This window comes from Pinus tabuliformis, chromosome J, assembly GCF_031772625.1.
Source record: "Pinus tabuliformis cultivar Carrire ecotype Pingquan chromosome J, CPIR1, whole genome shotgun sequence".
NCBI classification, from domain to species: domain Eukaryota; kingdom Viridiplantae; phylum Streptophyta; class Pinopsida; order Pinales; family Pinaceae; genus Pinus; species Pinus tabuliformis.
The window spans coordinates 535,107,920-535,121,445 of NC_142295.1; positions in this window are offsets into that span (position 1 = coordinate 535,107,920).

Genomic DNA, 13,526 nt, shown 5'->3' on the forward strand with positions numbered 1-13,526 from the left:
CAAAACAGATCTGGAACGGATTGACGAAAGGATCTACACTTTCGCACGCATCTGTGTGGAAGTAGATCTAAGCAAAGGGCTGCCGGATAACATTAGGCTGATCTACAAACAACAGAATTGGATGCAAGCACTAGACTATGAAAACACCGCTTTCAGATGTAGGCTCTGTAGACAAACAGGACACCTGCAAAGCACATGTCCAGAAGCCAAGAAAACAAACAGTAAAAAGAAGCAGAAAGGGAAGCAGAGGAAAGGATGGCAATTCTCCCCCCCAGACTCAGAGGACGAAGAGTCAGAAGCAGCGGAGGAAGAGCCTCCCGCAGAGAATGCAGAGTTTTCACAAGAAAAAGAGACTCAAAAGGGTACCACACCAGCCACAGAGGACTCACAGCTACACTCAAATCAGGCAGAGAAGAATCAGGCAGAGATGACAAGAGCGGATCAAAGTATGGGAGGCATCAAGCGGCATCACCTCTCAGATACCTCAGACTCAGACAAAGAAACAGGCTCACAGAATGCAGAAACACAGCTGGTTATTGCTACGATCGAGCCCACTCAAGGAGAGTGGCGCAAGGTCGAAAAGAAAAAGGGGAGAAAAACTTGAAGCGTGAGTTTTACTCACAGCCGGAATTCAGTTTCTTCTTGCCTTTTTCTTTCTCTCTCCTCTTTTCTATTTCTCTCATTCTTTGTGCACGTTAGTCTTCTAACGTTGCGTGGGGTGCGAAAGCACTCGTGCCCATGTGGCAGCTCACGGAATGCTTCAATGCATCTGCTAGTGTAACTTTTCATTAATTTTTTAATAAAAAGTTACCGTTTTTTTCCTTGGAAAAAAAAAATAAATCTAAAAATAAAATAAATTTACATTAACAATAAACCTAATTTATTATATATATATATATATTAAAAGGTCACTTTTATAATAAGGAACTAACCTAAATTAATAAGTTTATTATAATGCAATACCTTTCCTTTCATTAGGTTTCCTTCGTGGTGTTTTCTCCCTTTCATTCTTTTTAGATAACTTAGGTTCAACATGAGTAGTGGGTTTCGTTTTTAAATTTCTAAATGACATAACATTGGAATTTTATTTTGTGACAGATATTCAAAGACAAAAATATATTTTGGATTTTTTATTATATTCATAAGTATTAAATAAAATTTAGAATATTTTTTTTTTTTTTTTTCAATATTTCCAAAATGTATAATAAGTGGTTCTCACTTAGGGAGACAAGAGGGCTAATATGTCCTAGCATTTATATATTTATGGTTCTATTTCTTAAAAAATGTTAAAGTCATATAAGTCTTAATAAAAAGTGTTTAAAATTTCAATTTCAGAAAATGTTAAAGTCATATAAGTCTTAAATAAAAGTGTTTAAAACTTCAATTTCATGTTATTTAGATGGATTTAGCTTTTTCATTGGTTAGTTACAACATTCTTATATAGGTTTGAGATTTATGGATCATATCTTTGAATAGAAAATTATAGCCAAATAGAAGGGATATTTTTTAAAAGTTTTCTAAGCATATTTGAGATCATTTTTTGGGTGTCATTCCTGTGGAGTCTGGAATTGCCCCATCCATTACTTCAATTATATTACATGTGGTGATGACGATAAACATGTTTCGACAAATAAGAAACTCCCTAATTTCGTCACCTTGGGTATCCATATCTAACACTCATCCTCTATGCAATGAGAAACACAAGATTTTGACATTTCTAGTAAGCCAAAGGCTCATTAATTTATTTAATTCATCTTAAAATTAACACACCTCTACACACTACCTTGATCAATGTTGTGGAGCATTCTAAGAGAAGCACCACCTTGATCAATGTTGTGGAGCATTCTAAGAGAAGCACAAGCAAAAACATCGAAATTGAGATCTGCAAAGCTTATATTCAATACATGATTAACTTTTTTTAAAAGATAAGTCAAACATATTATTAAAAAAAATGAATGTATAAAAAAATAGTTAAAAATGTGATTAAAAAATAATTTTCTTCCTTTTCTTTTAAAAATTTACCATTTTTATTTTATTATTTTCTTTAAGAAAATTATTTTAAAGCTCAAATATCCTCCACTATAACTTATGTGGTCTAAATATCAATTTGATATCTCTAATACTTCTTTCCATAACATAATTGTATGTTTTATGGATGAAAAAAAGGACTGAAAACAAATTTTGATATTCTAGTTTTAAAAATAACATTGAAGAGATGTAGAATCCTAAAAAAACATACCACTTTTACATTACATATTTGGATTAAAAATGGCAAATAAGTAGTCCAACTAAGAATATCAAGTTATTTTGCATTTGTTTATATCAATTAGAGAATTAGTTTTCTCTCCTTTGATTAAATTAATTAATTTTTTAAATGGTACAATGAATATGATTTTGCCCTTCATTGTGTAAACTTTAAAAGTAATATAAATCTTAAAATTAACTTATTTATAAAAAATTAACATGATTTTTATACATGATTTGATTTAACATGAAAATTCCTCCATAAATATTAAGTTTTTTAATCTTTAACATTGACCATTATTATTGGCACGATGGAATGTTTTTAATTTTGTTATCCAAGTTTCTAAATAAATATATTTTAGCTAAAAGAATCAAATTAACAAATTTGCTGAATTCAAAGTGCATTGTTACTCCTCATTTCCATAAATGTTTTAAAAGCTCCAAACCATATGGACACAAGTAAAACCTTAGCTTATTAGCCCTTGCCCTAAGGCAGCAGGGACTATAGGAATCAATATGCATCAATCTATGCATGAATATTTAGTCCCTGTTATAAATCAAATGACTAAATCCAAAGTTTTAAATGATTAAATCCAAAGTTTTAGTTCACATGTTTCAGTTCACCTTTTTGCAGTCTATTAAATTCTGACAAGGTTTTCTGTTAGAAAATGAAAATATTTGAGGTATTATTTGGCCTCTTCCTGAAGACGAGGGGAAGAAAACTTAGTGTTAAAATGCATATTCTGAAGAATTGTTTTCTTAATGAAGTAATGTTAGTGTAAAAATTCCTTGTAGATTCAAACTGCTAATTGTAATTTACTAAAACAATAGACTTGAATCTACTCTACTCATCAACGGAAACAATTAAATGATCGTGAAATCACGAAGCATACAAGAGAAAGAATTCAATAAACAAATTACACAATGATTTCCCGGGGAAAGCCACAACTAAAAAATCCTTGCTATCTGTATATTTCATTAGTAAGAAAATGTGAGAAGATTACAATGTTTTTCTCAAGCTTGAGCAACCTCTCCACTACCTCTATACATCTCACAACTTCCTAGACAAATCCAGGCCAATACTTAACCAATTTCCTGCTTTCCCAAGTCCCTATTTCCTTGTGTTGTTTCCTTGGGAATTAGCCCCCTATTAATTAGGGAAATTCCTCTATATGAATTGTGCAATCCTCATAGGCCTTCCTCTGACTATATGCACCACTTGTACAATTCTGATGATTATACAATTGATAGTACATTATCCTTGAACTCCAATCTCAACTGGGTAACTCTTAGATATGACATGCATGAGTTATTTATGAGTAAATAATCGGTTAACTAGTTGAACACATGAAGCAACACCCCACTGTCTGACCTGCTACTAGTTCCTCCATTAGTTGGAACTAGTTTAACATACTTTAACTTAGTTAAACTGAATTAATTAATTACAACTCAAACTAAACTCAACTAGGGCTCCTATAATGTAGGAGACACTCTACTGTTAGACCCTCAACTTGAATTAACTAAAACAACTAAGTTAATTTAACTTAGCTAACTCGTACACTTTGTCTTGTGATGTGGAATTGCAATTTTATTCCTAATTTAATTCAAGTACAAAATTAAATTAAGATTTTCTTGTTAAATTTTCAACACTCCCTCTCAACAAGAAAGCGATTATCAGAGACCCCAAATCTTCCTCCATGGAACTCAAATTTGCCTCTTGACAATGCCTTAGTCAAGATGTTTGCATCCTATTCCTCTATAGGAATATAATTGAGCAACATGATTCTCCTCTAAACACAATCTCATAGATGGTGATGCCAGAGGTTGATATGCTTGGATTGATCATGAAAAACTGGATTCTCAGAGAGTTTGATACAATTTTGGTTGTCATAGTAAATCAATGTAGGATTCATCTCCTGACCAATAATCCCAAGAAGGATCTTCCTCATCCAGATAGCTTCACAAGATGCTTGACTAGCAGCCATGTACTCTTCTTCTTCCGAACTGAGTGCAATTGATCTCTGCTTCTTGTTGTACCAAGAAAATGTTGCTGACCCAATATTGAAGATTCCCCCTGATGTGCTCTTCCTGTCGAATGGAATCCCTACCCAATCTGCATCTGTGAAGCCTTGAAGCTTCACTCCCTTTGTCCGTTTGTACCAAAGACCAAACTGAGTGGTGCATTTGAGATATCTCAACACATGTTTAGCTTCCTTCCAATAGAGTTTAGTTGGATTAACCGTTGCTTTACTAAGCTAGTTAATTGAAAAACATATGTTTGGTCGCGTGTTCACCAAATGCACAAGTGAACCCACAATTTTCCTGTAAATAGTAGCCTCCACTACTTCACCTGAAGTAGCATCTTCCTTCCTCCAATTTCCTGTTAGAGGGGTCTCCATGGGTTTGCTGTTTTCCATGTGGAACTTCTTTAGTATATAGTTTGCATACTTGCCCTGAGAGACAAACAATTCCTCATCTCCATGCCATACTTCCATACCAAGGAAATAATGTATAAGCCCCAGGTCCTTCATCTCGAATTCTCTTAAATGATCATCTTTGCAAGATTTTACCAGCTTCTCATCACCTGTTAGAGTTAAATCATCAGCATATATATTATAATAAAAAAATTACCTTCAACGAAGATATGGTAAAGGTTCGCATCTGCTTCACTTTTGGTGAAGCCCAACCTGGTGAAATAATTGTCAATCCTGGTGTACCAAGCACGAGGTGCTTGTTTCAATCCATACAACACTCACTTGAGTTTGCACACATGTGAATCTCTGTTGAAGGTCTAAAATACTCTAGTCTCCTCAATGTACACCTCTTCCTCAATCACTCAGTTGAGGAATGTTGTCTTCACATCCATCTGATGTATCTTCCATCCCACTGCGCTTAAAGTGCTAGAATAGATCTGATTGAAGAGTACCTTTCTACTGGAGAAAAGTCTCCTCGTAATCAATTCCCTACACCTGAGAGAACCCTCTGGTCTTAAATCTGGCCTTGTGTATCTCCACACTCCCATATGTTGCTTGCTTTACCTTGTAAATCCATCTAGAACTCACCACTGACTTGTCTACTGGTCTTGGGACCACTTCGCAAACACTATTTTTGATAATGGAGTGATACTCCTCTACCATGGCATCAACCCATACTGGTTGTTGCATTGCTTCCTCAAATTAGGATGGCTCATTCTCTACACTCTCACTCATCAAATACATGTAGCCAGTGTACTGAACTGGTGACCTCCTCTGCCTGCATTGTGATGTGGGTGCTCCCACACTCACTCTAGCATCATGAATCAATCTGTCAGCCTCTCTAGTGTGCTTCCTCCCATCTTTGGAAGTCTTTGTTAAAATTGCAACAAGAAATCCTAATTTAATTTGTCCTTGAATTAAATTAGGAATTAAATCGAAATTCTATTCTCATAGAAACTTGTAATAGTTAACTAAGTTAATTTGACTTAGTTGGCGCAGTAAATTCGAGTTGGAAGTCTATCTAGAGTCATGTAGAGAAATTCCTAAATTTTAGGGGTCCAGGTTGAGTTATTTTGAGTTGTAATTAATTAACTCAGTCTAACTGAGTTATATTCAGTTAAACTAGTTCAAACAGTTGGAGGAACTAGTAGGAGGTCTAGTAGTGGGGACAAGCACCAGTGCAGCTTCACCACTCCACCAATTAACTAAATATTCACTCATAAATAACTCATGCATGTCAGTTCAGAGGAAGACTTAGTTGAGATTAGAGTTCAGGGACAATGCATTATCAATTGTATAATTTTCCGAGTTGTATAGATGGTGCATGCAATCAGTTGAGGGCCTATGGATGTATTGTGTAGTTATGAGTGGGGAATTTCCCAATTAAATATGGGATAATTCTCTCAAGAATTGTGCAAGGAAGTAGGGGCTTGGAAGGCATCAAAATTGGCTAACTGTTGGCTTGAGTTGGTTTGTGAAGAAAAGAGATAGATTGTACTTGTGCGGGAATTGTTTGGGTTGAAAAAGCATTGTATTTTCTTCTTAGATCTTCTGGTTAATGATACATAGATAGTCAGGGTTTTGAGTAGTTGCTTTTCCCAGAAAAATATTGTGTTATGTGCAATTGAAATTATTCCTTTTTTTCTTAGTGTTTTCATCGATCAATTTTTGTTTCCGCTAATGAGTAGAGTAGATTATTGTCTTACGTTTTAGCATATCACATAAGTTGTTGAATCAACAAGTAAAAATCTACATGGTATCAGAGCTGAAGACATTATAGAAGAGGAGAATTCAAGTTTGTTGTGTAGGTGAAATCTAATTTACAGGTTCATACTTTAGAGTCAACAATATGTCATTTTATGGGTTGAGACTTGAGTATGCCCTAGAGGGAAACTTGAATTACATATCTTGGAAGGAAATGATGGAGGCAGTGATAGAAGACAACGGGCTGAAGGAATTCATATATCATGATGTTCCAAAGCCTCCATAATCTAATGTTAAAGATCTGGCTGAATGGAGAAAGTGTATGGAAAAAGTGAGAAGGATTATCCTAAAAGGAGTTCGAGATCATATTGTCTCAAATATCCACGGTAAGGAAAATCCATTTGCAATGTGGAAGGCATTGAAAGACCTGTTTCAAAATATCATTGACCACAAGAAGCTTGCATTGAAGGAAAAACTTAGAAAGATCAAGATGAAGAAGGGTGACTTTATTTCGAAGTACTTGACTAAGTCCACCCAATGTCGGGATGAGCTTGGAAGTGTCAGGATTACTATTGTCGAAGACGATCCAGTGAGCCTAACACTTTTAGGACTTCCCAAGAGCTGGCACAATTACCAGGACTCAGTTAATGGGAGGGAGAAGCTACCAAAGTGGGAGTAATTGTGGTCTGACTTGGTACAGGAAGAGATTCGGTGGAACACCAGAGACGAATCCTCATCAAAGCATGATGATGAGGAGAATTGTGCCTTAGAGGGTAAGGCAAAGAAAGGAAAGGGGAAGTCATCCCATTCCAAATCAGATTCTTGTCAGGGCGGCAAGAAGAAGGACATGTCGAAAATTAAGTGTTTTCATTGTCACGAGCTAAGACATTTTTCCACAAAGTGTTCATGAAAAGGTTGCATATTGTTTACGTCCATCGAAAATATATGTGATCGATAAGGCTTTTACTTAAATGTTTTATTTATATATTTATTTTTATGTTTAAATATGATTAATTATATCTTTTTATATTTTTAAATTTCATTAATATAATTTTAAAATATGTAAATGAATATTGATTAAATTTATTTTATATGGGTGAGAGAAATACATATCATTTTTTCCATATAAATTATTATTATTATCATTATTATATCTTAAATAATATTTGGTCAAAATATTTTTTTTGAATTGAAAAGTGTTTATTTATTTATTTATTATTATTTTTATTTAATATAAATATTTTCTTATTTTAAATTTACAATTTAAAATAAATAAACATATATATATATATATATATATTTTTTTTTTTTTTTCTATATTTATTTATTTATTTATATATAAAAGAAGTAATAAATAAATATAAAAGAAGCTATATGATCTTTTAATTAAGAATATGTATTTTTTTTAATGTTTGTAAGTTTAGATTTAAAAAGAGAGAATATTCATCTATTTTTCATTTTTTAGAGGAATGAGTAGCTTTGTATTAATCTAACTAGAATTAAACCAACACTTTTACATTAGAAAAGATCGCACATTTTTAGAATTGTTCAGAATGTCTCATATAGTTACTCTGCATATTATGGACTATGATACTAATTGCATTTATCTTATAACTTCTCCAAAAGACTCCATTGATTTCTACAAAACAATAAAACATTTACATAAACATAAACTATATAAAATGCTAGTCTTTTCTTGCCATATCCTCACGGGGACTTCCTTCTTGTGTCACTTGTTCATTGTCCTCCTAGAAGGGGGACTTTGCTTCCGCTCCTTGCATTTCATCCACTTGCATGATAGACTGTTCACCAGATGGAATTGATTTTATGAGCCCAAAAACTTCTTTCAGAACTCCCACCGTGGATGTTTCCACTGTGACTTCCATGTTGTCGACTTTAAGATTCAGATTGTTCAATTTGGTTGCTAAGTTGTCAACTGAAAACTGAAGTCGGGCTATTTCCTGCTAAATTCTTGTAAGTTGATTAAAAACCACTGTGAAATGAGAATGAGCCTCTTGAATAAGTTGTTCCCCTATCTTAGCTATCAGAGCCGGAATATCCTCCTTTATTGAGGTCATCTATTCCTCAGAAAGAGTGCCATTACCATTTGTGCTAGAAGATGCCATTTTGCAGACTATTCAATCCTAGATTCATATCACTTGCATTCTCAAATTTTGTATTAGTACCTTAATATACTTGTCTTGGTCCTTGTCGCTTGATGTATACATCCTTTCATATTGAATGCGAACATCTCATTTCTGATCAGGTTCGACTCGAAGCTCCATTCCCACTGCCGTCACTCCACCCTTGAACTTGCTTGAGATTAATAACTTCAACGCGAGAAGAGTACTGACCTTTCTTCCTTTGAAGCAAAGGTTAAATGTTGTCACGATTTGACTTCACTTGTCATATATCATGGCTTTGATCCCCTTCCATTTCCAGTTGGTGATATTCCTATGAGATTCCTTCAACTTGTATCGCCACCTGAGGTGAGCCTACTGTGCATTACAATTAAGAAGAACAATTAGTGGTGTGTCAGGAGCTAATTCTAGATCTTTCGAAACCTTAAGAGGCCTCTATCGGTGATTTGTTTTCCTCATGGAATATAGCATAAGACTGGCACCCCTTGATCCATAATCATTATCCCTTGTTCTAAATTGGCACCTCTATTTTCTTGTTCATTAACGGTCTGATTGTTTTCCCTCTTAACATATATATGTTGATGATATCAAATTTTTTCATGAGAATCCCTATATGGTGGAATATAGGAGGTAGATCTACTTGTCTTTGATCTTTAATTTTGTGACATTTTTGAATGATAATCATTGAGTCTCCACTCAGACTTATGTGACAGAATCCCATTGAGGAGGCCATCTTCAATCCTTGCCAAAGGACTAAGATCTCGACTTGATTATTCGATGTGATTGCTAATTCCCATGAAAATTTAATCCTTATTTCTCCATCGGGGTGATACAAAATCCCTACCACTCCTGCCTCCCCTAGAATATTCTTATTTCTTTAAACAAGAAAACCCTTTCAATAAGAAATATTTGGACTAAAGATGTGTAATTCCTTTTGCATTCAACATGGAGTTGGTAGATGACATTTAAAAAAATATATTAACAACTAAAGAGAAAATCAAAGTAAGTCATAAATGAAATATTTCAATATATCCATAAAACAATTGAAAGTAAAAATATTTTTATTGTTAAAACATTTTAATGTTGTGTTATTCAATATGAAGAAGATGTGCAATTATTTCCATCCTCATCATGGATTTGATGTGTGTATGTGTTACACTAGAGTTTGAGTGGGTCTAATGTTTAAGAACATGTATCTCCTTTTGAGACGTAATAAATTCAAATCCAAAGAGAAGTATAGCATATACACCTCCATAGACTTTAACACTCAAATAATTTATGTTGAAGTTGATCCCTTGTTCCACAAAAAAGGATCATATATCTATATATATATATATATATATCCATCCCATCTTAACTCTAGATTTATCCATCACACTTTCTTAAATTGAAAAAACAAAAATTTGACTCCTTTTAATTTATAATAAATCTAAAAATAAAATAAATTTACACTAGTAATAAACCTAATTATATATATAAAAGATCACTTTTATAATAAGTAACTAACTTAAATTAATAAGTTTATTATAATGCAATACCTTTCCTTTCATTAGGTTTCCTTTGTGGTGTTTTCTCCCTTTCATTCATTTTAGATAACTTAGGTTCAACATGAGTAGCGAGTTTCCTTTTTGAATTTCTAAATGACATAACATTGGAAGTTTATTTTGTGAGAGATATTCAAAGACAAAAATATATTTTGGATTTTTTTTTTGGTTTTGATTTATTTATTCATAAGTATTAAATAAAATTTAGAAAATAAATATATATATATATATTTTCAATATTTCCAAAATGTATAATAAGTGGTTCTCACTTAGGAAGACAAAAGGGTTAATATGGTCCTGTCATTTATATATTTATGGTGCTATTTCTTAAAAAATGTTAGAGTCATATAAGTCTTAATAAAAAGTGTTTAAAACTTCAATTTGGTGCTATTTGGATGGATTTAGCTCTTTCACTTGTTAGTTACAACAACACTCTAATATAGGTTTGAGATTTATGGATCATATCTTTGAATAGCAAATCATAGCCAAATAGAAGGGATATTTTTTTAAAGTTTTCTAAGCATATTCGAGACCATTTTTTGGGGTGTCATTCTTGTGGAGTCTGGAATTGCCCCATCCATTACTTCAATTATATTACATGTGGTGATGATGATAAACATGTTTCGACAAATAAGCAACACCCTACTTTCGTCACCTTGGGTGTCCATATCTAACACTCATCCTTTATGCAATGGGAAACACAAGAGTTTGACATTTCTAGTAAGCCAAAGGCTCATTAATTTATTTAATTCATCTTAAAGTTAACACACCTCTACACACTATCTTGATCAATGTTGTGGAGCATTCTAAGAGAAGCACCACCTTGATCAATGTTGTGGAGCATTCTAAGAGAAGCACAAACAAAAACATCGAAATTGAGATCTGCACAGCTTATATTCAATACATGATTAACTTTTTTTAAAAAGATAAGTCAAACATATTATTAAAGAAAATGAATGTATAAAAAAATAGTTAAAAATGTAATTAAAAAATAATTTTCTTCCTTTTCTTTTAAAAATTTACGATTTTTATTTTATTATTTCTTTAAGAAAATTATTTTAAAGCTCAAATATCCTCCACTATAACTTATGTGGTAGAAATATCAATGCCATATCTCTAATACTTCTTGCCGTAACATAATTGTATGTTTTATCGATGAAAAAAAAGACTGAAAACAAATTTTGATATTCTAGTTTTAAAAATAACATTGAAGAGATGTAAAATCCTAAAAAAAACATAACACTTTTACATTACATATTTGGATTAAAAATGGCAAATAAGTAGTCCAATTAAGAATATCAAATTATTTTGCATGTGTCATATCAATTAGATTTTGTTTATATCAATTAGAGAATTAGTTTTCTCTCCTTTGATTAAATTAATTATTTTTTTAAATGGTACAATGAATATGATTTTGCCCTTGATTGTGTAAACTTTAAAAGTAATATAAATCTTAAAATTAACTTATTTATAAAAATTAACATGATTTTTATACATTTTTTGATTTAACATGAAAATTCTTCCATAAATATTAAGTTTTTTTAATCTTTAATATTGGCCATTATTATTGGCATGATGGAATGTTTTTAATTTTGTTATCCAAGTTTCTAAATAAATATATTTTAGCTAAAAAACTAGAGTTAACAAATTTGCTGAATTCAAAGCGCATTGTTACTCTTCATTTCCATAAATGTTTTAAAAGCTCCAATGCAAATGGACATGAGTAAAACCTTCGCTGATTAGTCCTTGCCCTAAGGCAGCAGGGACTATAGGAATCAATATGCATCAATATGTGCATGCATATTTAGTCCCTGTTATAAATCAAATGACTAAATCCAAAGTTTTCAAATGATTAAATCCAAAGTTTTCAAATGATTAAATCCAAAGTTTTCAAATGATTAAATCCAAAGTTTTCGTTCTCATGTTTCAATTCACCTTTTTGCAGTCTATTAAATTCTGACAAGGTCTTCTGTTAGCAAATGAAAAGATTTGAGGTCTTACTTGACCTCTTCCTGTAGACAAGGGGAAGAAAACTTAGTGTTAAAATGCATATTCTGAGGAATTGTTTTCTTAATGAAGTAATGCTAGTGTAGAAATTCCTTGTAGATTCAAACTGCTAATTGTAATTTACTAAAACAATAGACTTGAATCTACTCTACTCATCAATGGAAACAATTAAACAATCATGAAATCACAAAGCATACAAGAGAAATAATTCAATAAACAAATTACACAATGATTTCTTGGGGAAAATCACAACTAAAAAATCCTTGCTATCTGTATATTGCATTAGTAAGAAAATATGAGAAGATTACACTGTTTTGCTCAAGCCTGAGCAACCTCTCCACTAGCTCTATCCATCTCACAACTTCCTAGACAAATCCAGGCCAATACTTAACCAATTTATTGCTTGCCTAAGTCACTATTTCCTTATGTTGTTTCCTTGGGAATTAGCCCCCTATTAATTAGGGAAATTCCTCAATATGAATTGCGCAATCCTCATAGGCCTTCCTTTGACTATATGCACCACCTGTACAATTCTGATGATTATACAATTGATCGTACATTATCCCTGAACTCCAATCTCAACTGGGTAACTCTTAGATATGACATGCATGAGTTATTTATGAGTAAATAATCGATTAACTAGTTGAACACATGAAGCAATACCCCATTGTCTGACCTCCTACTAGTTCCTCCATTAGTTGGAACTAGTTTAACATACTTTAACATACTTTAACTTAGTTAAACTGAATTAATTAATTGCAACTCAAACTAAACTCAACCAGGGCTCCTATAATGTAGGAGACACTCTACATGACTCTAGTTAGACCCTCAACTTGAATTAACTGAGCCAACTAAGTTAATTTAACTTAGCTAACTCATACACTTTGTCTTGTGATGTGGAATTGTAGTTTTATTCCTAATTTAATTCAAGGACAAAATTAAATTAAGATTTTCTTGCTGCATTTTCAACACTCCCTCTCAACAAGAAAGGGATTATCAGAGACCCCAATTCTTCCTCTATGGAACTGAAATTTTCCTCTTGACAATGCCTTAGTCAAGATGTCTACACCCTATTCCTCTATAGGAATATAGTCAAGCAACATGATTCTCCTCTACACACAATCTCATAGATGGTGATACCAGAGGTCGATATGCTTGGACTGATCACGAAAAACTGGATTCTCAGAGAGTTTGATACAATTTTGATTGTCATAGTAAATCAATGTAGGATTCATCTGCTGACCAATAATCCCAAGAAGGATTTTCCTCATCCAGATAGCCTCACAAGCTACTTGACTAGCAGCCATGTACTCTTCTTCTGCCAAACTGAGTGCAACTGATCTCTGCTTCTTGTTGTACCAAGAAAATGCTGCTGACCCAATATTGATGACTCCCCCTAATGTGCTCTTCCT